The sequence below is a fragment of the Eptesicus fuscus genome, chromosome 8 (assembly GCF_027574615.1).
Source record: "Eptesicus fuscus isolate TK198812 chromosome 8, DD_ASM_mEF_20220401, whole genome shotgun sequence".
NCBI classification, from domain to species: domain Eukaryota; kingdom Metazoa; phylum Chordata; class Mammalia; order Chiroptera; family Vespertilionidae; genus Eptesicus; species Eptesicus fuscus.
In genome coordinates, this window is record NC_072480.1 from 53,088,091 (window position 1) to 53,115,778 (window position 27,688).

Sequence of the window (27,688 nt, forward strand, 5' to 3'; positions counted from 1 at the left end):
CTGATAATGTTACAGAAGACCGGAGAAAAACCAAGCAATGCTTAGAGAAATGGTGTTAAACTTTATCATTACGCCTGGTCCCAGAGAAAAATGTCTTTCAAATTTTGGGCAAAGCAACAAGCAGAAGTTTCCTTTTTATTAAAGAGCCAGCCCTGTCCTAGCTGGTTTGGCTCAGTGGATAGAGCGTCTGCCTGTGGACTGAAAGGTCCCAGGTTCAATTCCTGTCAAGGGCATGTACCTTGGTTTCAGGCACATACCCAGTAGGAGGTGTGCAGGAGGCAGCTGATCGATGTTTCTCTCTCATTGATGTTTCTAACTCTCTATCCCTCTCCCTTCCTCTCTGTAAAGAGCCAGCCCTACGTGTACTTAGTAATTATCTCACTGGAAGCTCGTGGCCTTGAAAACAACACAGTTCTATTCAATTAAAAAAATACATCTGGCATGGCATGAGAGCACGGGAGTATCTAGTCTCTGGCCTACAAGGTCAGACAGCTAAGTTTATCTTCCTTATTATTCAAGCAGGCTAGAAAGCCAAGTTATTTTTGCAGAATAAGGGGCTGTCTAAAAATAGCAGAGTTGACTTTATAGAATAAGGGACTATCTAAATAGCAGATAATTTCAAACAGTAGTTTTACAAAATAGGGGTTAGCCTTTTCAATGTAAAATGAATTTAGAAATTGAACATAAGAATGTCAAATAGAGAAAAAAAAAATACAGTCAGGACCCCATGGGAAAAAATAGCCATGAATATTTATGAATCCAGAGATAAAAATAGCTAATTTGTTTCTTTTTCTATCAAATTCTGCTCTATATCTACATATATTATATATTTTATATATTAAGTAAGTTATATAAATAACACTAAATGGCAAGAACTATCTTCATCATGTTTTAATGAGGAAATGGAAGCACTGAGAGGTTAAATAACCTGACCAAATTGACTTATAAATACGTGTCAAGATTTGAACCAAGGAAACCTGGCTTCAAAGATTAAGTCCAACCATAACATTGCATCATCTTGAGTGCATAATAAATATCACTTTCCTTATCCAGGGGGAAATGACAGGATACTTAATAAATGCTTTAGAAGAACTATTTAGTCAGCTTTACCAAAACAAATAAATTAAATTAAAACCCTAAATAAAAGAGTACCACCAACAATGTTACATTTCTGCCTCATAACATACACCCAATAAAATTCAATTGGATTAAAAAGATAAATGTAAAACCAATTAAAAATTTATCTAGCCAACACTAATATTTTTTAATTTCAATGGCAGGGGATCCACTCGTGCACCAGGCCAAAAGCCTCCAGCGGAGGCTTTCAGTCTGGTGCCAGAGTGGACCCCAGCCCCCTGCAATCTGTCACAGGTGGTCAGCTCAGGACGTCTATGTATGCAAATTAACTGCCATCTTGGTTGGGTTTATTTTCATACTTGCTCTGATTGGATGGTGGGTGTGGCTTGGATGGTGGGCGTGGCTGGTGGGCGTGTCTTGGGCGTAGCGAAGGTGCAGTCAATTTGCATATTACTGTTTTATTAGGTATTTTCTTCAGGATTTCTTAACCCAAATTAAACATTGTGAAACAAGCTCTTAATCTTTACTTCACATCTCTTCTCCATATTCAACTTGATGATCTCTAAAACAAAAAGACTTTGAGTCATTTTTGCCAGGCTGTATACACAAAAGTCTGTGAAAAAGAGGGAGTTATGGACATCATTAAAAAGGTGGAAAGCAAAATTAAAGCATGAATAAAATTCAGTTTTACTTAATGTACATATTGCTCTTTATAACATACAGCAACTTTGAATAGCCATATAAAAGTGATGGATCTATTTCCCATTAAGATTGCTAACTCAAATGATTGCTAAACCTTTTTATTTTTTGAAAGATCATTTTAAAAAATCAAGCATTACCACTGAAAAGTCTAATGTCTTTTCTTTTGGTCCTTGAACTTTTGTAAAAGTAACAACGATGTTATAAAAAAAGGGAATATGTGTATTGACTAAGTGACAGAATAGTCACTTCTCCCCACCCCCGCTATTTATGTTAAAGTTATAAGTAGATTATTTCTTCTTTTAAATCCATAGCTAAAAGCAAATATAAAATAATAAAATGCCTTTACCATCATAGGTGCCCAATTGTATCTATGACCTTCCATTTTAAGCTTGAGTTTTAGAGAGCCATGCTTCAGATGAAATACTACCATCGTTACTGTCTAAAAAACCCATAATATCACTGCATTGTTATTGTGCAGAAAGCTGACATTTTCTTTCACGATAACACTAGAATTACTGACTAATATCGCTAAAGGGATGGCTAAAACTGCACTTCAATGCTAGCAATTTCCCTTTCTCATTGTATATCCTTTACAGACTGTCTTCCTTTTAGGAGTTAATAATTCAGAAATATTTCTATTGAAATATTCACTGGAATGATTCAATAGTATTTTCAGAATCTGAGATATTAAGAGTAACAGAACGTTTTTGAAGCTTTTTTATTTTAGAGTTTTACTAGAAGACTTTTAAAAATCTCCTTTTTCTTAAATTATAGAGAAACCTATAGTGAATAGAATAAATATATGCAATCAAGTATTATGTAAAACAATATATATTTAAAATGATTATTAAAAATAAATAAAATAATTATAATATATACTAGAGGTCTGGTGCATGAAAATTCATGCACTGGAGGGGAGTCCCTCAGCCCAGCCTGCCTCCTCTCACAGTCTGGGAGCCCTCAGGGGCAGGAGGCGACCCAGCGATCAGAGGAAGGCGATGCCCCATCACACCTCTGCTGCTGCCACTGCCGGCAGCGCAAGCCTCGGCCAGCCCTGGTTACCTGAGCCTTGGCAGCCCTGGGTGGCTGGGCAGGCACCATCTGAACCTTGACTGCTTGACTGCTTTTGGAGGGCTGAGGGGACTGGGCGCTGCCATCTTGTGGCTATGGGCATAGCCTTCTTTGAGGGCGTGGCAGTCAATTAGCATATTTCCTCCTTATTGGCTGTGGGCGCTGCTATATATGAGGGCAAGGCAGTCAATTAGCATATTCCCTCCATATTGGTTGTGGGTGCCACCATCTTTGAGAGTGGGGTAGCCAATTAGCATATTCCCTCCTTATTAGTTGTAGGCACTGCCACCTTTGAGAGCAGGGCACTCAATTAGCATATCCCCTCATTGGCTGTGGGAACCGCCATCTTTGCGACAACATGAGGGTCAATTAGCATATTCCCTCTTTATTAGATAGGATGAGTTGTATTTTTTCTCTAGTAATTTTATAATATTCTGATATTTACTATAGAAGAATTTGTTAAAGACAAAAATACAACTTGAAATTGTAAAGCACAAAGATCTGATATATGGCATATATTTTTATAATTCGGAATAGCTATCCAAAATTTCAACAAATTTAGAATATTGTGATATGATTTGAAAGGTGCTTGAGTTACTATAATTCAAATAAGCTCTGTTTATCCAGAATCCAAACATTCTTGCTATGTTAGAAGACAAGGTAAAAATCTATTTTCCAACAGTTTTAGCCTATGTAAGTCATTCATTCTGTTTTTAGACAACTAGAGTATGTGTCATTCAGTAGCAGGCTATCATACAAAATGATCATCAGCACATAAGGTTCTCAGGTTTCATAGCCCAATCAGGGATAATTATTTTTTCAAGTCTCCATTAATGTATAAGAAAACAAATCAACTCTGTACTTAGAAGTATACAACCCACTTATATTTTTCAGTAATCTAGTTCAACAACACATTCAGATTTTTGTTTATTTTGAGAAACATAAATCAGGTACCTATGCAATACTGTTGTTTAAAAAGGTAGATTAAGCTAACAATAGACTACTTTATTTTCAGGTCCTTCAGATCTAAAGGTGCAAAAATCCAGATGCACCAAACTGATGTATGTTCGCTCATTTTGAAAATAGAATGATACCATTAGTCAGGAAATAACAAAATCCCTCAAAACATTTACTAGTTCATCAAAGTATCAGCTGAGCAGATCTCTTAATATAGTAGGATGGCATGTCTGAAAAATAATAGAAATAGTAATAGGTGAGCATGGTCTCTCTCATCCACATTTTCTTTAACTTCCTTACCTATAGAGAATTTATTTATTTACTTATTTATTTGTTTGTTTGTTCTTAATTGAATTTATTGGGGTGACATTGGTTAATAACACCATTCAGGTTTCAAGTGTACAACTCAACAAAATATCATCTGCATACTGCAAGTATTCAGAAAGTACCAGTTGGAATCATGAGATCATCATCCAAGTCTCTTTCTGTCCCCATTTATCCCCTCTCTGCCCACTTCCACCTCCACGACCTCCCATTCTCTCTGGCTATCACCATACTATTGTCAGTGTCTATGTCATATGAATTTTTTGCTTAATCCCTTCACCATTTTTCACTCAGCTCCCCTAACCCTCTCCCCTCTGGCAGCTATTATTTATTTATAAATGGTACTAGAGGCCCAATGCACAAAATTTGTGCCAGGGGTTCAGCCCCTGCAGCCCCAGCTTCATTGAGAAGGTCGACTAGAAGGACATCCGGAAGGTCGTTCGGCTGTCCAGTCTAATTAGCATATTATGCTTTTATTATTATAGATTTTGCCTGACTTTGACTCATGACAGCCAATGAGTTCCATCACAATATTCTAACTCTCACTAATTTTCACTGTTACACTTTTTTTTCCCCGAATGTAATTCTCTTCAGTATAATTTCAATTCTCTGAGCTTATTTCCCTTGGAACCTGATTATCTTCCAGTAATTAAGAAATTATAATATGCTAGGGATGATATATAATGTTAATTATTTTATAAACTATTCTACCATTATTATTTTCCACTCCCTTATTGAAATTAATTGTATTATTTGCATAAAGTGCAAAGATTTAAATTGCTTAGTTTGATGAGTTTTAGCAAATGATAACCTATTTCTCGGTTCATTAGAATTTCCAGAGAAACAGAACCAATAATATAGGTAGATAAAGATATAGTTATAGGTATATAGACAGAAAGGAAGGAATTTACCATGAGTGATTTGCCCATGCTAATATGGAGGCTGAAAAATCCCACAATGTGCCATCTGCAAGCTGGAAACCTAGGAAAGCCAGTGGGGTAGTTCCAGTCCAAACTGGGAGGACTGAGAACCAGGGAAGCCAATGGTGAAAGTACCAGTCTGAATCCAAAGGCACGGGAACCAGGAGCACAGATGTCCAATGGCAGGAGAAGACGGATGTCTCAGCTCAAACAGAGCAGATTTGTCCTTTCTCTGCATTGTTCTCTTTGGGCCCTCTAAGTAGTGAATGATGGCCACCGCACAGGTGAGGGCAATCTTCTTTACCCAGCCTAGCAATTCACATGCTAATCTCTTCTGGAAACACTCTCACAGACCCACTCAGAAATTACATTTTGCCAGCTATCTGACCACCTCAGCCTAGTCAAGTAGACACATGTAATTAACCATCGCATACGACATGTTTATATTTATCTTACTTGGGTTTCCTCAGCTTCTTAAACTTGTACTATATGTCTTTCATCAATTTTTGAAGGCTCTCAGATGTTTCATCTTTTTTCCCCATCTTTTTTTCTTCTGCTGTACTTTCTCTTTCCTTTTCGGCAACTTGATTACATATCGGCTAGGACATTTCATGGTATACCACAGACCTCAAGATCTTTTTGTTTCTTAGTCTTTATTTTACCAATGTTTGCAATGTATACATTTTTATTAATTTCAAATTAATTTGTCCACTGCTCAGTACTTGTTTTTAATTTAACAGAGAATTCTCTACTTATGATATTTTATTTTAATTTAATATTTCCTTTCATTTTAGTCTTTATTTGTTTCTTTGTCTCTGATGAATGTCCCCATATCTTACATTGTTTACAATTTTCAGTATGTTTTTTTAACATTCTTATGCTAATTACTTTAAGTCACTTTCTAATAATTTAGTATCAGGGAAACCTGTCTGCTTCTACTGATAGTTGTTCTTACAATTATTGGTCATATTTTCTTACTTTCGATATTAGTGTAATATTGTCAACATTTGTAAATGTCATGCCAGATTACTTGATTGGGGAGCTGAATCAATCTAATTGATAGTGGAACATGATCTGGGCATTTTAAAATGTTTATTTTGATTTTGATGCAGTTTTCCAATATGTTCCAATATTTTTTTAAGAATAAAATTAGAACTTTCTCTCTTTTTTTTTTTTAATTAGGATCTAAGGAAAGATGAGATTCAATGGATATTTTTTGTTTTATAGCTGAGTCTCCACTTCCCACACTATAAATTTCTCTGTGCTTTATCTCCATTGTCAGCTTCTAGTTCAATGTGTAATTCCTTTTTCTCTTTAGTCTTGACTAATACTTTCTGTGCCTAGTGACATCTCTTTAATGGACCATGTAGGAGGGATTCTTTCAGCTTTTTTGTCATTTCCCTTCCCCTTATCGCATCTATGGTGAATTTTCCTCCTCTGAACACACTCTGTATAAGAAGACCCATAGGTCTCTACTCTCTTAAAAAAGGTGAATCACTTTCTATAAATTTCACTTATGTTCCTTTGCAGGTTAATTCACAGATGGCTTCAAGAAAGCTATGATATTTTACCAGGTCTGGTTGTTGTTGTGTTAGTGTGAAAGTAACAATCTGTTGCAACTATCTACAACACAATGGAAACCTAAGCATCTCTCTCTTGTTCCCACACACACGCGCACACACATTTTTATTATGGTGGTTGATAACTTAAATAATTAATTTATTAGCAAGATCTTCCATCCATCTATCAACAAGATGCTTTGTAGCACTATGGCTAAAAGGGGATATTTATATGCAGCCACATACTCCTTCTATTAGGACTGGTTATATTGCAAATAACCTAGTCTGAACATCTTCAGAAAAGGAAATTTCATGTTATTCTAGGTAAAGTTATTCAATATTAAGTCATCATTGCAAACTGGGCATTTCTTCATTTGTGACTTTTATTGTGCTATATAAGGTGTTTTAATTTGTAGTTAAATTTTTTTCATGTTCTTAAAAACACTATTATTAGGTTTCTCTTAAGCGTATGCTTTTATAGAATAACTTTCTCAAGTGATTTACTATTATGTTTAGGTGTTTTTGTAAAGGATTATTAATTTCTTAACCATCCCATTTTAAACTGTCATAGAGTTTTTCATGGTTTTAATAATCTAATTCCTGCTTGGTCTCTAACAAGAAACAAGAAACCAAGAAAGTTATGAGGGTTCTCAAAAATCTTATTTAAAGTCCTGCTATCATTTATTTTTCTTCTTATAGCTCTGTTATATTAAGAAAATAATAGCATATTCAAATACCAGTCTTGCATCAATTCTAAAATCCATTAACAAACAACATTTATGAACATGTGCATGTATGAGAATGATTTAAAAATACATGGCTTAATTTTTTTAACACTTGAATTTGGCTCATGATCTTCCATTTTCTTAATCTCCCAAAATAATCAAAAATTCTCTATTATTTGTTCTGAAAAATCTTAAATCTAATTTAGTCATCATCCTTCATATCATAATATATCATAACTATTTATTAAGAAAAGAATTTGCTAATGTTTGGTTTCAATTTGGATAATCTTCTACAGCTTTTTTTTTTTTTACTTAACATGGCTTAAATAACACTTTGTTTTATACTCTGCAATATGCTAAGGAGGAGAAGTGCTGAAATGTACATGTTTGTGATCCATTGCAATTATTCCCTTGTGTCTTCTGGGTTTTGCAAGACCAGACCAGAGGAGTTACATAAGTATCAGCAGTATGGGACCTTTTGAAGTAAACTTTATAAATGGAATACTTGAGAAAGTGTTATGTTGGCCAAAGTAAATACTGAAACTAAACCAACTTCTTGGTGATGTCTTAGAATTTTATAGAACACACACACAAAGGGGTTATAATTTCAATAGTTGTAGAACAATAGTAACATAAAAGTAAAAATTAAAACACCAGGTGAGCAAAGACTATCAGCATCTGCATATATCATTTTCAGATAAATTGGAACAAGATGAAAACAGTAGGAGATGAAAAATGGAGAAGGCTTTATACTGCACAACTTCACACATATGGTATTCACATTTTACAAACAAGGAAGTTGGGACTCACAGTGGTCAAATGCCTTACCAATGACACAGAAAATGAAAATCATTAGATTTGAGGTTTATATTATCTGTACTAAGTGATGAAGGAAGACTTGTACTGAATATCTTTTTTCTCCTAGCCCAGCTGGCATGGCTCAATGGTTGACCATTGACCTATGAACCAGGAGGTCATGGTTTGATTCCCAGTCAGGGCACATGCCTGGGTTGAGGGGTTGATGTGTGCAGGAGGCAACTAATCAATAATTCTCTCTCACCATTGGTGATGTTTCTACCTCTCTCTCCCTCTCCTTCCTCTCTGAAATTAAAAAGAAATTAATATTTTTATCCCAAATCATGGAATCTAATTACTAATTTCTAAAAAATATCTGGATGATGCCATCTCTGAGATAAATAGAACAAAATGTGTGTGTGTGTGTGTGTGTGTGTGTGTGTGTGTGTGTGTGTGTTGCATGTCTTTGAATATGCATGCCTGTGTTTGTGACAAATATTTAATCTAAAAGGAATTATTTCTGTAGGGATGGCTGTAATATTTGCAGTAGATTGGATTATTGTCCTTGACTTTTTTACTCCCTCCTGCAGGATAACTTTGTTGTGTCCTCCCTCTACTAACAAAGTACCAGGTATACCTACTTTGACACCTAGGTAATGGTCTTGACCCTGTGACTTATATCCCTCATTTATGCATAATTCAGTGATAGTGTTATGGAAATAAACACATTGGGTAAAGAGCAATATATGCTCATTATTTCCTTTTTATCATACTATTTCTTCTTTCTGTTCTTTTTTTATTTTCATTTAATATCAACCCATACTGAACTTTCCCATATCAAGTAACTGTACTCTACTAGCGCCTGGGAAGAAAAGGTGAGTAGAATTTCTCCTCATCCTTTAGAAACTTAACTGTAGATGAGGGGAGGAAGGTAATGGCTGTGGAGAGAAATGAAAGTTCCTAAATAATTAATTACATTAAAATGTAATGGATATGAAGATAAACAATCCAATAAAAAAATGGGCAAAGAACCTAAATAGACACTTTTCGAAAGAGGACATACAGAAGACCAAGTGACATAAGAAAACTTGCTCAAAGTCACTAATCATTCAAAACGACAATGAGGTACCATCTCACACCTGTCAGAATGGCTATCATCAGCAAATCAACAAACAACAAGTGCTGGTGAGGATGAGGAGAAAAAGGAACCCTCGTGCACTGCTCGTGGGAATGCAGACTGTTGCAGCCACTGTGGAAAACAGTAGGGAGTTTCCTCAAAAAATTAAAAATGTTACTCCCATTTGATCCAGTAATCCCACTTCTAGGAATATATCCCAAGAAAACAGAAACACCAATCAGAAAGGATATATGCACCCCTATGTTCATAGCAGCACACTTTACAATAGCTAAGATTTGGAGACAGCCTAAGTGCCCATCATCAGATGAGTGGATTAAAAAACTGTGGTAAATCTACACAATGGAATACTAAGCTGGGGTAAAAAAGAAGGAGTTACCATTTGCAACAGCATGGATGGAACTGGAGAGCATTATGCTAAGTGAAATAAGCCAGTCAGAGAAAGATAAATATCACATGATCTCACTCATTTGTGGAATATAATGAACAACATAAATTGATAAACAAAAATAGATCCAGAGACATAGAAGCATCAAACAGACTGTCAAACCTCAGAGGGAAGGCGGGGGGAGGTTAGAGATCAACCAAAGGACTTGTATGTATTCATATAAGAATAACCCATGGACACAGACAGTAGTGGGGTGAGGGCATGTGCTGGGGAGCTGGGAGTGCCAGGGAGAGGTCAATGAGGGAAAAAGGAGACATATGTAATACTTTAAACAATTAAAGGGGAAAAATGTAATGTATAGAGATTTATTCAATAAATCTCTTGTGAAATCAAGAGAAAAACTTAGAAGTGATGACATTTACAGACTGCTATGTTCATTGTAATATCTGTGACAGCAGTACAAAAAATATGATATAATGGATTTAATTTTATTTATTACTCAAATAGTTATACAGTTTAAGGACACTTTCTATATCAGATAGCAATATTCAACCTACAACAATAAAATGGCAAATTGAAAATCAGACCACTAAAATTTTCAATTGGTCCATTGTTCTAGTCTCATTTGTTCTCTCATCATGTAAGACTGTCTATGAATATTTTCATGGCTGTTAATTCTATTATTCTTGAGGTAATTTTAGAGTATGAAGGGGAAATCAATTGCTTGTAATGTTTATAAGGATGACAGTAAAGTAGTCAGCTTATGTCACTAACAGTTTTGATCCAGTAGCTACTTTAAAAAAAAAAAAAAATGTTTTGTAATATACCAGAGTGTCAGAATTAAATGAAAGTTTATCCTCTCTAATCTGAAAAGACTAAGAAGAGATTAATAACTGATATTTACTGGCATACTTACTAAGTGAAAATAGCAGGACACATACGAATAGATAAACTTTGCAAAGTAATTAAATATTTTATCAGTTTAAGTAGTTAAATATCAGATTAAGTTTTATCAGAAGTTGACAGATCATGTTGAGAAGCTCATTTCAGAAATGTGTTAGTTCCATCCTTCCCTCTCTGTAAGGCAGCTAGCACCACCTGGTGAATTATCCAAAGTCAGGTATCAGCTTTAAACTTTGCAATGTATGTCTTCTAAAAACACAGATTGGAGCCATCAAGCAGTCATTCAAATTTGGTGCAAGAATGTGATTTATACTCTAAGGCATTTCTTTCCAACAGCTCTTGAGGAAATTTTGACAATTTTACATTAAATTATTAATAAAAAAAATATAGTTGTCTTTTTTTCATAGCTTGATATTTAATATCTGACAATTCTACTTTTTATTTGATTACTAAACATTTGACAAATAAAATTTCAGTAGGTGAAGGCATTTTACTGTGGATTTCCACACTTGCTGATTGTCTTTTCTCTGCTGTTTGTCCTTGAAAATATAAATAAAATTAGTACAATGAATTGTTTTTTGAATAGAATTAATTTTTAAGTGGAAAAAAAATACATCATTTTCTTTCTTTCCTTAACCCCTACCACATTCTGTTGTCTCATATTAGAGACAAGACCCCCTCCCAACCAGAAGTCAGGACAGAATTTGACTCCAGGAACATCATGACACTTCCAGAATGGACCATATTAGGAAAAATACCCCCTTCCCACCCAGACTTTGGTGCCACAAAGTTCAGAAACAATCCTCCCTTGGAAACCTATAAAATCCCAGGAATTGACTGAGCCAGCATGTAACTCACTCTATCGACTCATAAGCATACTTTCTCATCTTTCAGAGCTCCCCATCCTAGCCTGATTCACTTTCTCTACCTAAATTAAACTTCTGATTGGTTCTTTCAAAAAATTCTGCCTTAGCAAGATCTATACATTTTAAAGCTCACGTTCCTCTTGTAGGATGGACCTGATTGAGGACTGCCACTTCAAGTCCAAGGTGACGTCACTGTTCCCACCTAGCTGGGTTGCCCTAGCAACTCCTGCCTAGCCGGGTTCAGTTCTAGGTCCTTTTGTTTGTCTCTGTGATGCAGTCAGCAATCTGCATCCTGTTATTTCACAAGATTCTATTACTGTTGGACTTCCCTGTGCTATTCCCCCTCCCCTGGTCCTGTCTCTGACTACCTAGCCCTCTTCTATCTCCTCAATTCTATTCTTAATTTTTTGAGAAAACTCCACTGTGGGAAAACATCAGAGGCTGCACCAGTCTGCATTCCCACCAGCAGTGTACTAGAGTTCCCTTTTCTCCATATCCTCACCAGCACTTGTTTGTTGATTTATTGACAGCAGCCATTCTGGCAGGTGCGAGGTGAAACCTCATTGTATTTTTAAGTTACATCTCTCTGATGATTAGTGATGTTGAACATTTTTTTCATATGTCTATTGGCATCTGTATGTCCTCTTAATTGACATGTCTGTTCAGGTCCTTTGCCTATTTTTTAATTGGGTTGTTTGTCATCCTGGTTTTGAGTTGTATGAGTTCTTTGTATATTCTGGAAATTAACCCCTTATCAGATGTATCATTGATGAATACATTATTCTATACAGTGAGTTCCCTTTTAATTTTGTCAATGGTTACTTTTGCTGTACAGAAGCTTTTGAGTTTGACATAGTCCCATTTCTTTGTTTTTCCTTTGTTTCTTTTGCCCTAGGACTGTGGTAGGCAAACTGTGGCTCATGAGCCACATGAGGCTCTTTGGCCCCTTGAGTGTGGCTCTTCCACAAAATACCATGGCCTGGGCAAGTCTATTTTGAAGAAGTGGCATTAGAAGAAGTTTAAATTTTAAAAATTTGGCTTTCAAAAGAAATTTCAATCGTTGTACTGTTGATATTTGGCTCTGTTGACTAATGAGTTTGCCGACCACTGCTCTAGGAGATGTATTGGTTAAAATACTGCTACATGAGATGTCTCAGATTTTACTGCCTATGGTTTATTCTAGGACTTGTATGGTTTCGTGACTTACATTTAAGTCTTATCCATTTTGAGTTTATTCTCGTGTGGTGTAAGTTAGTGGTCTACTTTCATTTTTTTGCATGTACCTGTCCAGTTTTCCAATGCCATTTTTGAAGAGACTATCTTTATTCCTGGTAGAGTTTGGCTAGTGATGCCGGATGTGAAAGAATTCACAACTAAAAGAAGAGATGCAGAGAGGACATGCATTTTACTTTTCAATAGAGGAAAGGGCCAAATATTGCTAGTCAATACAGGGCAGGGAACAAAGAGTGGCCTGCTCTTTTAAGCAGTGGCTATTGCTACATGACAACGAAAGGAGGAAGATTTTCTTGAAGTTGAGAAGATCCTGGGGATTTGTCTTGAAAAGTTACAGTTTGTTTGCTTTCCAGGACACAATCTGGCTGATCTCTTAGGGAGATGTATTAGTACTTTTCCCAATCCTGTAAAACATGCTTAGAGCAAAAGTTATAAAGAGTTCAAAAGGGAGATCTGTTTGAAGGGGAAAGGAGAAAGGAGAAAGGAACTTTCTACTAACTAGAGACTCCTTGGAGTGAATTATCCCTGAGTTGTGAAAACAACAGGGAGAAGGGGATGCAAGAATGTATCCTTGAGAGTAGGTAATCTTGTCCTGCAGTTTGAACAGAGGTTGTTTGAATCAGAGGAGCCACCAATCTTGGGATTTAATTACCAGTGCTTCTTATAAATTGTGGAAAGACACAACAAAGAAAATGAGAGGCCTTTTTCCGGTCCATACAACTCCATTATACACTCTTGCCTTCTTTGTCAAATATGAATTGACCATAATGGCATATGTCAGTTTCTGGGGTCTCTGTTCTGTTCCCTTTGTCTCCATGCCTGTTCTTATGCCAGTACCAGGCTGTTTTAATTACAATGGTTTTATAGCATAGTTTGATATCTGGTATTGTGATCCTCCCAACTTTGTTCTTCTTTCTCAAGATTGCTTCCATATAAATTTTGGAAATCTTTGTTCTAGATCTGTGAAATATGCCATCAATATTTCAATAGGGATTATGTTAAATCTAATGATTGTGTTGTTGCCTCATTCCTTTTTATTGCTAAACTATAGGCCTGGTGCACGAAATTCATGCACTTGCGGGGGGGGGGATGTCCCTCAGCCCAGCCTGCACCCTCTCCAATCTGGGACCCCTCAGAGGATGTCTGGCTGCCGGTTTAGGCCCGATTCCATGGTTGCTCCTAACTGCCCTCCCCTGCAGATCTGGTTCCCCCCAAATGCCCTCCTTCCCCTACAGGCCCGGTCGCCCCCAACTGCCTTCCCCTGCAGGCCTGGTCACCCCTAACTGCCCTCCCCTGCAGGCCTGGTTGCCCCTAACTGCCCTCCCCTGCAGGCCTGGCTGCCCCCAACTACTCTCCCCTGCAGGCTATCTTGTGGAGGCCATCTTGTGACCACATGGGAGCGGCCATCTTGTGTGAGGCATGATGGTCAATTTGCATATTACTTCTTTATTATATAGGATAGTAGACCATTGTATAGATGTATCATATTTTTTTAATCATTTACCAATTGATGTAAATTTAGGTGGTTCACACTTTTTGGTTATAATGAATAACAGTCCTATGACCATTCATGTACAAGACTGTGGATATGTATATTTGAATCCTCTTAGGCTCAGAGCTAGATTTATAATATCTTGGTTGTATGATAGTTTTTAGTTTGATTATTCAGGAAACTGAACATTTTGCAAAGTGGCTGCACTATTTTACTTTCTCATCAGTAATACACTAGAATTTCTGTCTATCTCTTCACTAACATTTTTTTTTTCTGATAACCATTCTAGTAGGTGAAAGATTATATCTTATTGTAGTTCTGATTTGCAGTTCTCTGTTGATTAATGATGTTGAGTATCCTACCTAATAAAATAGTAATATGCAAATTGACCGCACCTTCGCTATGTCCAAGCCATGCCCACCAGCCAAAGCCACGCCCACCAGCCAATCAGGATGAGTATGCAAATTACCCAACAAAGATGGCGGTTAATTTGCATACGCTGAGAGAGGGAGGAGTGAAGACTGAAGACAACTTAGAAGGAAGAGGGAGGAAAAGCGGAAAGAAAGGTGGCTGCCAGAGGGAAAGCCGGGGCAGGGCGGAGCGGGGTGGAACGGGGCGGAGCGGGGCAGGAGGCAATGGCGAGCGGGTGCAGGCGCAGTGGCCGCAAAGGTGGCGGCAGCGGCAGCGGCAGCACACGTGGCCGCAACAGCCTCTTGCAGGATTTTCCTGCAAATGGGCTACTAGTTATTTCATAACCTTATGAACATTTGTATATCTTCATTATTGAAATGTCTTCATATTTTTACCCATTACTTTACTGTACTGTTTATTTTATTATTGATATGTAAAAGATTTTTTATCAGATATGTGTTTTATAAATATTGTCTCAGAGTCTATATTTTTGTTTTTCATTTTGCCTTCTGAGTCCTCACCAGCTATGAAATTTATAGTCGAAATCAGCCTCTAACTGTCTATCACTATTTGTATTCCTATTTTTTTTATTCATATGTCATATCATCATCTAACATAGTATAGGTTTTACTTATTTAACTACTTTAATGTCTTTACCTCCTTACTAGAATATAAACTCCAGGAGGAAAACACTTGTTATCTGTGTGGGTTTTTTTTTGTTTGTTTGTTTGTTTGTTTTTGTGCCACTGCTTTGTACTTAACACATCTTAGCCTCTCAATGTAATTGTCATTGGAAAAAAAGGACAATTGTATACAAGAATTTTATGCAAAATAAATGTCCTCAAGGTAATAATTATTCCCTTTGTTAGTTTTGTGAAATAATATTGTCAGATCTCACTGGATATTTGTGTGTATTTCCTTCTGGGAGGCTAACTATTGAGCATTATAACTAAAACTAATGGCCCAGTGCACAAAATTCATGCACATTAAAAGGGGATTTATTGGAGGAAATATGTTAATATTGCTATTTGCCCTTTTTCTATAATAGAAGTATCAGAGATGAAAGAAAATTAGTAAAATTTATATGAAAATCTTCCTCCTGTCAGAGTCTGGGGCTCACCACGGGACCCAGAGTCAAGTCCCCGCCCACCCGTGACACCTCAAAATCATGCAAGACCCAGACCCAGCCAGCCCCATCCTCATTGGGCGAGATCCAGCCCCGGCCAGCCTCACCCTTGTCAAGCCCCGCCGGGCAAGGGGTGCAGCCTCAGGTCTCCTGGCGCACCCTCAGGTCCCCTGGCCCAGCGCCAGGGTGGGGGTTATGGCCTGAGGTCTCCCGGCCTGGCGCCGGGACGGGGGGCACAGCCTGAGGTTCCTTTCAAGCCCCACCGGGCAGGGGGTGAAGCCTCAGGCCCCCTACCCCAGCCCAATGCCACGCAGACTCAGGTCCCTGCTGATTGCTCTTTAAGACTCATTACAGGAATTCAGCCTCCACTGTGGGTGCAGCCATCTTGTGTTACGGAAACCCCACCTCTGCTGTGGGCACCACCATCTTTGTGACGGTGTGATGGCCAATTTGCATATTCCCTCTTTATCAGACAGGATATACACAGATATACCCCACTTTTTAAAAGTTTGCATGACGCCGCTTTACTTTTACAGAAGATCTACATTATAACCTTTCTTATTTAACCCATAAGAAATCTGAAGAGGATTTTCACTTTTACAAAAGAAAGCAAAAATAGCTTTCAGCATTTGTTTTCAAGCAATCTGTTATATAGTCAGCACACACCACAAGCAGCAAGAGTGGCACTGCCAAGCCTCTTCCCCAGGGAACCACAGCAGCAGCTTAGTGTCAAGCACCACAGCATTGCCCTGTGTCTGTGAGTATTGGTGCTTTATCTCAATTTATTTTGTGAATTCCTTCTTTCACTCTATGTTAGTATTTTAGGTTGTATGTGTTATTTGGTATGATTTGGTAGGTTACTTGGGGGGCTGTTGGGAATGTTCAAAATGTTTTCCATGTATTTAATGTTAAATGCTTTTTTACTTTATTCCATTTTGGTTTATGAAGAGTTTTATAGAAATGTTCTACTTTCAGATAGCTTGAAAAACCTGAAGTATCAAATTGTTTTGAATGTATGATTCATTCATAGAAAATTAGAATTTAAAGCAATGCATAAGAACAAGCTGTTTACCTGTATGATTATTTCTGCAGTCCAAGAAATTTTATTACAACTTGCTTTTTAAACTCTTTTTATAGACAGATAAAAATAATCAGTATTCAGTAATGTAAAAAACACCTATAACCTTTTGCCAAGCTTTAGAAAATTAGCATTATTGCCTTGTTTTTATCTTGCAGCTAGTTCTACAACTAAATCAATCTTGAGTTTGTTTTTAACTTTCTGCCTACTTAGGTTTAGAACCAATCTATTATGAATTATCTGAGGTTCTTTCTGGACCTTAAAGTAATCACATCTCTAATGCTTTTGTACAGTAGCTCTTTAATCTTCTTCATAGAGTGGGCAGAATAACTTTACACTTTACTTTTCTAACAAAATGTTTCTTGGATAAGAATTTCAAGTGGGAGAAGAATTGGGTTATCTCATTCAGGTGTATGTGAAATACACTTAAATCCTCCTGCTTATATACACATTAAATAATTTTTGAATTTCTTATATTTATATAATGCATATAAAAATCTATACATTTTAAAATCCATTTTTTTACCAAAAATGAGGAAAATAATTTCTACTTTCTCTATGAAGAAGTTGAAAACAGTAAGTGGGATTTTATTTGTTTACTTGAATTGTTTCCTTTTACTTCTGATAAATGTCAATAAGTCACGTAGACTTTTAATGTTTTAGTTCCTGCCCTTAAAAATGTAGAGGGCAACAATATCTAGTTCACACATTACTGGGGAAATAAAATGAGAAATTTATGCTTGGTGTGCTATACCTTCTAAACTATTGAGCAGTTAATTACATGTTATATATTTCAAAACATGTATTGGAATATTTTGAAACCAGTAGCTTATTGTATTGAGGAGATAGAAGAGGGATAGCTAGTTAGGGATGGGACCCAGGGAGAGAAGGGACCCAGGTAGAGAAGGAAAATAGGGAAGTCCAAGAATAACAGGATGCATCTTACTGACTAGTTGCTAAGGCAACATGGCTGGGCAGAAACCCACCTAGGCAGGAGTTGCTGGGGCAACCCAACTGGGCAGGGAAGAACCAATAGACAGAGAGCTTCCTCCCCTAGACAGAGAGCTTCCACAGGAGAACCAGTCAGAATCCAGCAGGGGATATATATATCCAACAGGAAGGCAGCGTGCTTAGGTGCAACCCACTTGGGTCCCCTCCCTGCTGGAGGGAGTCTGTCTATCTCTCAATAAACTTTGCTTTCGCTTAACGCTTTGTCTGTAAACTCATTCTTCGACTTTGCAAGACAACGAACTCGGACCGAACACTACATCCTGGTATCAGTATCATTGTTTCCTCAATCCACAGCTATAAATGAAGATGGAATGATCATAAAGCTGCACTAAGTTTTATTTCGTTTTCCAATAGCATTGTTTGGTATATATAGTAGAGGAAAGGGGCGGGGATAGAAAGAGAGGGATTAAGGAAAAGAGAGAGAGAAATTAAGAAAGAGGAAGCTTTATTATGTTGCTTGATGATAATCAAAATATTTAAGTGAAAGCAACATTTTATAATAAAACATTTATTCCTCCTTTTCCTCAGATGTTTTGTTTGGTCTCATAATACATTTTTTATTTAACTTGGATCTTAAGTGTCATTATAAAGTCCAAGCCCATTCAATTACTTATGCTACCGTTTCAACCTTTGCTAACACACACACACACACACACACACACACACACACACACACACGCACGGAGGAGTGATAAAACCAAGTTAAGAGTTTAACATTTAATTTGTGTGCAATATTTCAAAATTGTTTCTCTTTATTTTACCAAGTTAAAATGTAATTTCTACAGGTTAGCATAGATAGATAATACTAATAATTTAAGACTTCATTCTAGAAAAAAAATCCAAATTCTATTAAGTAATGTGAACATGGATTTTTCTCTCTTAATGTAATATGCGTTCTAAATGCTTAAAACCATCTTACTCTTACAAATTTAACTAAAATACCCTATATATCATAAAGTTCCTTTGACTTAATGAAAATAGTGTTATTTTCATAAATATCCAGGCAGGCAATATATATTTCAATATGAATAGACAGATGCGTTGTCTTAAAATTGTTTGCTTACAAATTAATTTAAAATTACATGTTTCTCCCTGGCCAGATAGCTCAGTGGGCTGGAGCATAGTCCCAATACACCGAGGTTTTGTGTTCGATCCCTGGTCAGGGCATACACAAACCTATGAATACATAATCAAAGTGGGACAACAAGTCTGTGTTTCTTTCTCTTCCTTCTTCTCTCTAAAATCAGTAAAAGATAAAAATAAATAAAAAGTAAAAAGCTTAAAAAAATAAATAAAAGTAAAATTACATGTTTCTGTAATATGATAGACATAATTATGGCACTACTTAACCAGTCCCCTAGGTCTACAGTTTGCTACACACTTAGTGGATATTTGTTACATATTTTAAATTTCTAATTATCAATTAAAATATTTTAATAATAATTTTCAAAAGTTAAAAAATTATCCAACTGTCTTGAAACTGAATTTTAAAGTAATAAAAAAAATACCATCTCTGTTAAAATTAACTCCAGAACTTAAATGGACTAAATTGTAACTGATCAGAGTAGCATACTGTTATTTTTAAACCAAATAAATTATTCTATAAATCAATTTTTTAAAAAGCATAAAATAGGATGTTTTTCTTTTAAATAATTTACAGTTTTTCTAAAGAAAATTCTCTTATAAAATTAGCTCATGCAGTTTTTACTAATACATCATCAAATTTAAACTTCTGAAGATTTCTAAAATAATGAATATATATTGTACTATATACTCACTGTAATTTCAAAGAAAGTTACATAATTCTGGTCTTTCAGGAAAATTTATCTACTTTTCTATCATATATAATTGACGGTTTTGTTTGTTTTTTATTGAATTTATTTGGGTGGCATTGGTTAATACAACTACACAGGTTTCAGGTTTACAATTCTACAACACATCATCTGTATATTATATTATATGTTTACCACCCCAAGTCAAGTCTCCTTCCATCAGCATTTATCTCCCTTTTGTAAAACAACAGTATGGTGATTGCCACACGGATGGGGTAATGGGGAGAGGTTGATGTTTTTTCAAAAATAGATGTTAGAAAATATTTCAAAGTACATTTTATATATGTACATATATCATATATTTAGCAGATTAATTAAAATGCTGAATATTAATTCTTATAAATCATACTATTAATGACATGATTTATTTCTAAAAATGTGCTTACTATTTTATATTAAATAAAATAAAAAATTTTATGCTAATAACAAAATTACTTTTTAGGAAAACATTTTTAATGAATCAATAAATACTGACTTTATTCATAGAAAATTTTCAAAAATATATAATTCTATTTATAATTATAAGATTATTTTCAAAGAAGAAAATATCCTGTTTTATGTATAGGAAGACAATGTCCTTTTTAAAAACTGATTTCCAGTTGAAAATAATTTAAGATCATCTTTAGGGGGCAGCACCTAACCAGGGAAAGAGGTATTTCAAATCTAAGCAGGAGTTTGAGTATATGTTAGAGATGTTATATCTGCCAGTTAAAACTTGATAGGCTATTAAAATATCACTTATTTACAATTTCAGTATCAGAAGAGGATAAATAACAGCATCTGGTGGCAACTTAAATTTATAACCCAGTTGAAAAATGCACTTCCTTTAACATCATCAGCTGTAAAGGCATATATATTTTTCAGCTATTATTGAAGCAACATGAAACACATTTCTTTACTCCTAGCATGGAGAAACAGAGCAACAGTAATTCATGCTTTAACCACTATATTTTATAGAAAGAAGGGAGGAAGAGATATTTTAATATTTAATTTTCATCATAGCATAAAAACTAAATAGAAGATGCAAATAGAGATATAAAACAAATGAGGCTCTGTCTACATGTTTTTACACTCAAATGATTCTATTAGCATAGAATTTTAAAGCATGGGTCATAGAGCATTTTATTCCATATTGTTTGCATTGAAAATAGAAAACAAAAATGGTAGTTAAAATTGTACAATGAAATATTTTGAATAATTATTAATAATATTCCCACATTAATAAAACAATTGTTCCTTCATTTCATTATTGCAAAAGGGGAAAAGTCTATCTGCATGCAATCACTATTCTCTAAATATTTGAGATAACAGTCTTCTTAAACTTTCCATAGCTAATGACAATCCTTTTTTAGAATAGTTTGCAAACTATTAAGAACAACTAAGACACTTCACAAATTGTATAAACTGGACTATATTAATCTAAGTGCTTAACATTAGAGACTGGGTATGTTATTACTTATTCATTTAAAAATTAATTAATTACACATATAATTAATAAATAATTTAATATCTCACCAGTGGATTATGAACCCACCGCATAAAACAAACCCTTATCCCTTTACCCATTAGAAAAATATTTATTGAACATCTAATTGTGCTAAACATTGATGCACAAAACTTCACAATACAGCATTCTGTCTCATGGAACTACATGAAGCTACTAGTCTTCTCATTTACCTTTAGACAGCATGCCTGTGGTGGGGGTGGGGAAGGAGACGGTTGTTCTGAATGAATATTAACTCCATCAATATTAAACATTATTTTTTAGAACAATGTGATGAATTTTATTTATATAGTCTACTGTAATCTTTAATAATTTAGCTAATTTGGGGTAGTGGAAAAATTATTTTTTACAACATTCTGTGCCTCTTATTGTTATCCATAAAACCACTTAAAAGAATTTAGTACTTTAAAACATGGGTGAATTTAAAAGCTATAAGTATATCTATAAAATTCTAATCACTAACCTGACTAATTGTTCATTTTAATTGGTTTTTACAGATTATTAATTAAAATAATACATGTAATTAGAACAATTATTTAAGGTAATCTATAATAAACTCATTATTTTTGTCCAGTTTTTTAATTTAATTTTAAAACATGTAGTTTTTAGAGCATTACTTTATTATTAGATACAGCATCTATCCCAGTGTAGAGATTTAAGATATAAGACTTTTAGGACTAGTTATTACTGTTAGGCAAAACTTTGCATTCAAATGAGGTACCAGGCATACATGTAAAACTAAGATGAAGATGAAAGGGATTTTTATTAAGACATTTATCTCCTTGAAAAATGTAAAAATCTTGGCCTTGACAGATTCTCAAATTTGTATTAAGTGACAATAAAATACAGATAAGCCTTTTTGTTGTCAAAATATCAATTTTAATGCAATACATGGAAGATCCACTGTGAAGCTTAAATTTGAATTGCATGACCTACTTCAAATTATTAAAGAAGAGCAGAGTATCCTATAAATATAGCTTATGCTTATCTTAAGTAAATGTCTCTACAAATTATGAGGCAGTTTTTGATTTTTTGGTGTGGAATAAAATTTTAGTCAGAAAGTAACATGCTTATTTGTGCTCTTATGTCTGTCTGCAAAGCCAATTTAGTTCTTGTCATATTATTAAATTATATTACTTACCTTAAAGGACTTATCTTGTCATTAATTTTTGAGTTGTGACATTTATACCTTTAGGATTATTTCCCCTAAATTACTAAATGTTGTAAAACATTATTTATCTAAACTGATGAAAATAAGCAAGCTTTTCCTTGTTAAAAATAAAATTTACAGTACCAGGGTGAAAATGAAAGCTGATATTTGATAAATAAACTAGAAGCCTGGTGCATGAATTCATGCACGGGTGGGGTCCGGCTGGCTGGGGGGAGGGGCCGTGGGCAGTTGGCCAGCTGGCCCCGCCCACAATTGGGGGGAGGGGGGCTGATCAGGGATGGGGCCAGCAGGGGGAAGGGGCCACTGGTGGTTGGCTGGCTGGCCCTGCCCCCTGGTCAAATGCCTTGTTGAATTCCCAGTCAAACTCCCAGTCAAGGGGACAATTTTCATATTAGCCTTTTATTATATAGGATACATAAATACATAAATAAATACATGATAAAATTTAAATTATCTATATATATAAAAGACTAGGCGACCAAATGACCAAACAACCGGTCACTATGACGTGCACTGACCACCAGGGGGCAGACACTCAATGCAGGAGCTGCCCCCTGGCGTTCAGTGTCCTCCCACAGGGAGAGTGGGGCTCAGCTGACTGACAGATGCCAGATACTAGGCTCACTGCTGGTAAGCGCAGCTGTGGCGGCAAGAGCCTCTCCTGCCTCCTTGGCAGCACGCTATTGAGCAGGGGCAGCAGCAGGCACAGCAGGGCCTGCACGAGCGGGAGCGGCACAGCGCTTGGCCGCCTGCTACTTTGCACACGACTGCATCCCCCCAGGGGTCCCAGATTGCAAGAGAGCACAGGCCAGGCTAAGGGACCCCACCGGTGCACGAATCCATGAACTGGGCCTCTAGTTTTAAATATAAACACAATATATTTATTAGATAGCTGTACTTTTGTTTCTTTACCTTCTACTTTCCTTTCAATATTATTGATGGCAGATAATTGAAAATAAATCTATTTCTTAGAAACTGACCAGTATCCTGGAATATCAATTAATGTCTTGGTTTTACTTATTGTGGTTTTTTTTATACATAATGAGTTTATTTTTAATCCTGTAAACCAGTATATGAGGAAGCAGTAGCATAATGGTAGTAAGACATATTACTAAACTGACACAATCTTCAAACCACAAGGCATCATTAGTCATAAATTTTGAATGACAGTGAAATAAGCCTATTTTCCACAGAGTGCATTAAAATAAATGAAAGCAAAATTACCTCCAGCCAATGACTCTTAATATTTGTCATCATGGTAAAAATGGAAAGAGCTTGCAATGGTATTTGGATAAACCTGTGCATTGTCTCCCCACTCCGCATTTTTCTATTCCTCTCTCTATGTAATTTTTATTCAACAAATATTTTTAAAAATAGCAATTCTGTAGAATTTTTTTTCATTTTAAAACACTTGATTCTTAGTGGGTCCTTACCTTGACATAACTGGAAAAAAATTCCTCAGTTTGCTAAAGCTTTTTTCTGGTTCTGAAATACCCAAGTTGCATACAAAGACATTTTGGCCTAACTACCAAATAGTGGTATCAATGTTCATTATAATATTCACTCCCCACTTCCTTCATAATCAGGAAATGTTATTGGAAGGTTGTGTGAATGAGATAGTTACATATTGGGATTTGTGAGGAGAAGCTAGTGGGGTCAGGTATAGGTTCATAAGATATGAATATATATTGTCCAAATTAAATGGATAATTATCTATTCTCAAGTATTTCTTCGGCTATTTCTGGAATGTTTGTTTATACATACCTATAAAAAATGGGGAAACCTGCCTGAGAGTAATTGAAATTATATCTAATTATATTCCTGTCCAGCTTGAAAGTTAAAATGCTGTAGTTAATTCTTTTTAAGATAAAAGAAAATAGAGAGAGTCATTATCATTTTGAAATAAGACCAGGGCATAGATGTATAGTGGAAAGAAAACCATTAAGTAGATGAGATCAATAGATGTCAAGCACATGAGGGATTCTTGTGACACCTTAAGAAAAGAAGTGACTTTTAGCTATAGACATAAGGATTTATAAATGTAATCTAAAAACCTTCCCATTTAATTGACAAAGCAAATCTAAAAGCCTGGACTGAAATGAGTATTAGATCATGAATTGCAAAATGTTACTTGTTATCTTAAAAAATATATAATTCCTAAGTATATCCTTGTTTAAGCTGAAATTGAATGTCTCTCCTAAAAATAAAGCATGGTTGTTTTAAAAATATTCTTAATTATTATTTATTCCATATTTTATGTAAGAAAGTAATTACATATGCAACTTTTGACTGTATACATTTATATCATATATCCTTTTAATTACATTCTTCAATTAATGTATAAATATTAACAGTATGTCTTCTTTATTTTGAGCCTATTTGAGTACTTTTATTACACCAATTTTTTAAACCATAGCATTGTTTTCAAGTCATTAATTCTTGAAAAATTATATAATTAATATAGACTATTGAATAGTAACTAATATCCCCTTTCTCTCTGAGCTTGAAACTCCTAATTTGTAAAAAAAGGGGAGTGGACTACATCACAGCTAAAATTACTTCTGTTTCTACAACTACTCATATTTATTAAAGTACTAGAGGCTTGGTGCACAAAATTCGTGCACAGGTAGGGTCCCCAGGCCTGGCAGTGATCAGGGCTGATCTGCAGGATGACTGGTGGGGAAATTGGGAGCCCCCTGCTGGCACCCGCCTTGGCTGGCCTGGGGCCTGCAGGCTAGGGGGAGCTCCTGCATTGAGCATCTGCCCGCTGGTGGTCAGTGTGCATCATAGAGACCGGTTGATTCGCTGTTCAGTCGATTTGCATATTAGGCTTTTATTATATAGGATTCTTCTTTTAGAGATTATAAATTGTTAGGGAATCAATTTTCAGAATAAGTCGGGTATTTTTAGATAGATTGATATTCGTTGACTATTACATCTTAATAACCATAAAATTTTTTGAAAACACAATGACTTCATTAAAATCATTTTTAGGGTTTTTTTTCTGTACAAAAGTAATAAAAATAGTTAAATACAATAGTTATTTATGAAAGACACTAATATAAAGCAGTATATCTCAAATGTTGGTATATTATCATGATATTAAGATAAAAATAAATAGTATGCAAAAAGCTAAATAATGCACTTTGTATTTCACACTGTTTAGGATTTCAGAGAGAATGAACTTAAATGGAGAAAACGTAGGTAATAAATAGAGATTGCCTCTGACATCTTGTGGAGACTTTGATTCCACAAAAACAGATTCTCAGACATAGACAAGTTGAAAAATTTTATATAATATGTAACTTTTGATTGAATATGTATAGATGTGCCCCTTTACATTGATAGGCTTCACCTGTGATTCACAAACCAGGAAATAATGGAAAAGGTAATTGCATAGATTGGACCTGATCTTCATTGATTTCTCTGACTCACTGACTTCCTGATTCACCCAACTTCCCCATTTCTCCATATCTACACTGAAAAAGTCAATATCAGCTGCTGAGTTATAATCCATCCAAACCTTGAAAGTTTGAAAAGCATGTGTTTACTCATGCTAATTAAAAAACAATCTTGATTGTTCATCTTAAATACAACTACTTGGCTAAATAATGAGAGACCATCTCATTCCATGATTTTGGAGGGATAGCATTCAGTCTTACATAATCAAGTATGATGGCTTCTAATAGTTCATCTTTGATCCCCATCATCTGATTTTAATGTCTTCCTTCTATTTCTGATTTGCTGAGAATGTTATGATTGTCTAATTTTCCCACATAATTTTTGCACCTGAGAGCTAAACAAATGTGTATATGTGTTTTAAATCTGTTTGTGTGATAAATTATATGGACTAATTTTCAAAAGTTGAACTATCCCCATATTCCTTAGATGAACCCCACTTGCTTATAAATAATTTATGATAGGATAATATGGATGTATTGTTGAACACTGGATTTTTATGAAATCCTTTTAAACATTTTAAAATTTATTTGGATAGTTAATTGCAGAATAATTTGATTGAGGCTTTAAAAAAATTTTTAAGACAATGCATTTAATATTGCCTTTCCTTTAAAGCTTATCTTAGCTCTTTTATTATGATACTAGAGGCCTGCTGCACAAAATTCGTGCACTGGGGGATGTCCCTCAGCCCAGTCTACACCCTCTCCAATATAGGACCCCTCGGAGGACATCCCTCTCCCAATCCGGGACTGCTGGCTCCTAACCACTCACCTGCCTGCCTGCCTGGTAAGCCCCTAACTGCTTCTGCCTGCCAGCCTGATGACCCCCTAACCACTCCCCTGCCAGCCTGATTGATGTTTAACTGCACTCCTGCCAGCCCAATCACCCCCAACTGCCCTCCCCTGCCAGCCTGGTCACCCCTAACTGCCCTCCCCTGCAGGCCTGGTCCCCCCCAAACTGCCCTCCCCTGCTGGCCATCTTTTGGTGGCCATCTGTGGTGGCCATCTTGTGACAACGTGGGGGTGGCCATCTTGTGACAACATGGAGTGGCCATCTTGTGATGACGTGAGGGTGCAAGGGCATGAGGGTCACTTAGGCTTTTATTAGTATAGATGACCATACTAGAGTCTTCTCCCCATTCATTCAGTGAGGTCTCTACAACCTAACCAACTTTTACTTGAGCCATTTTTCAGTCTAGAGGACCCTAGAAACATATATCACCCTTACAGTTTTTTATCTTATTTGCCTCAATGACTTTCACATTATGTCTGCAGATTAGTATTAAGTCAAATATGCAAAGGGAGTTATGTACATTTCTAATGCTCTTTCTTTACATAGATTTTTCTTTTTTAGGAACTCTGAAAAACAACTTCTAGATGTTTCTGTCTCTCTCTGTTTTTAGTGGCTCAAAACAGTGAAACAAGTAGGCCTTTTTTTGGTTCTTTCTTTCAGATTAGTGTTCTAAAACTTGCCCCCAGACACTGTAGGGTTCACCTAATTCGTATACCTTCTTTCAAATTATAATTCTGTATTATATGTTGTTCAATATCTGAAAAAAAAATTGTTTTATATATATTCTCAGTTCCTTAATTGCTATCAAATAATTCTAAACCATAATATCCAATCTTGGCAGAGCACACAAGTCTACATTGACTAAATTTTAAAATAATCTTAAAATAAAATCATTTGGAGATGCCGAGTTATCCCTTTTTATATTGTTAAATTTAATTGTCTCTTATTTTGTTAAAATTTTTTCTGTCTGTTTCATGACAGTTATGCATCTGCAATTTTTATTTCTGTATTATTTTGTCTAGTTTTGTTGCCAGGGTAATAAAGACAAAAAATTAACTGGATGAGTGATTCTCCCAGCTAAGAACATTTAATCAGTCAGGCTTAGTTCATGTGCCCCTTTCTGATTATTATGAAGTGAGAAAAATATTTAACAATTT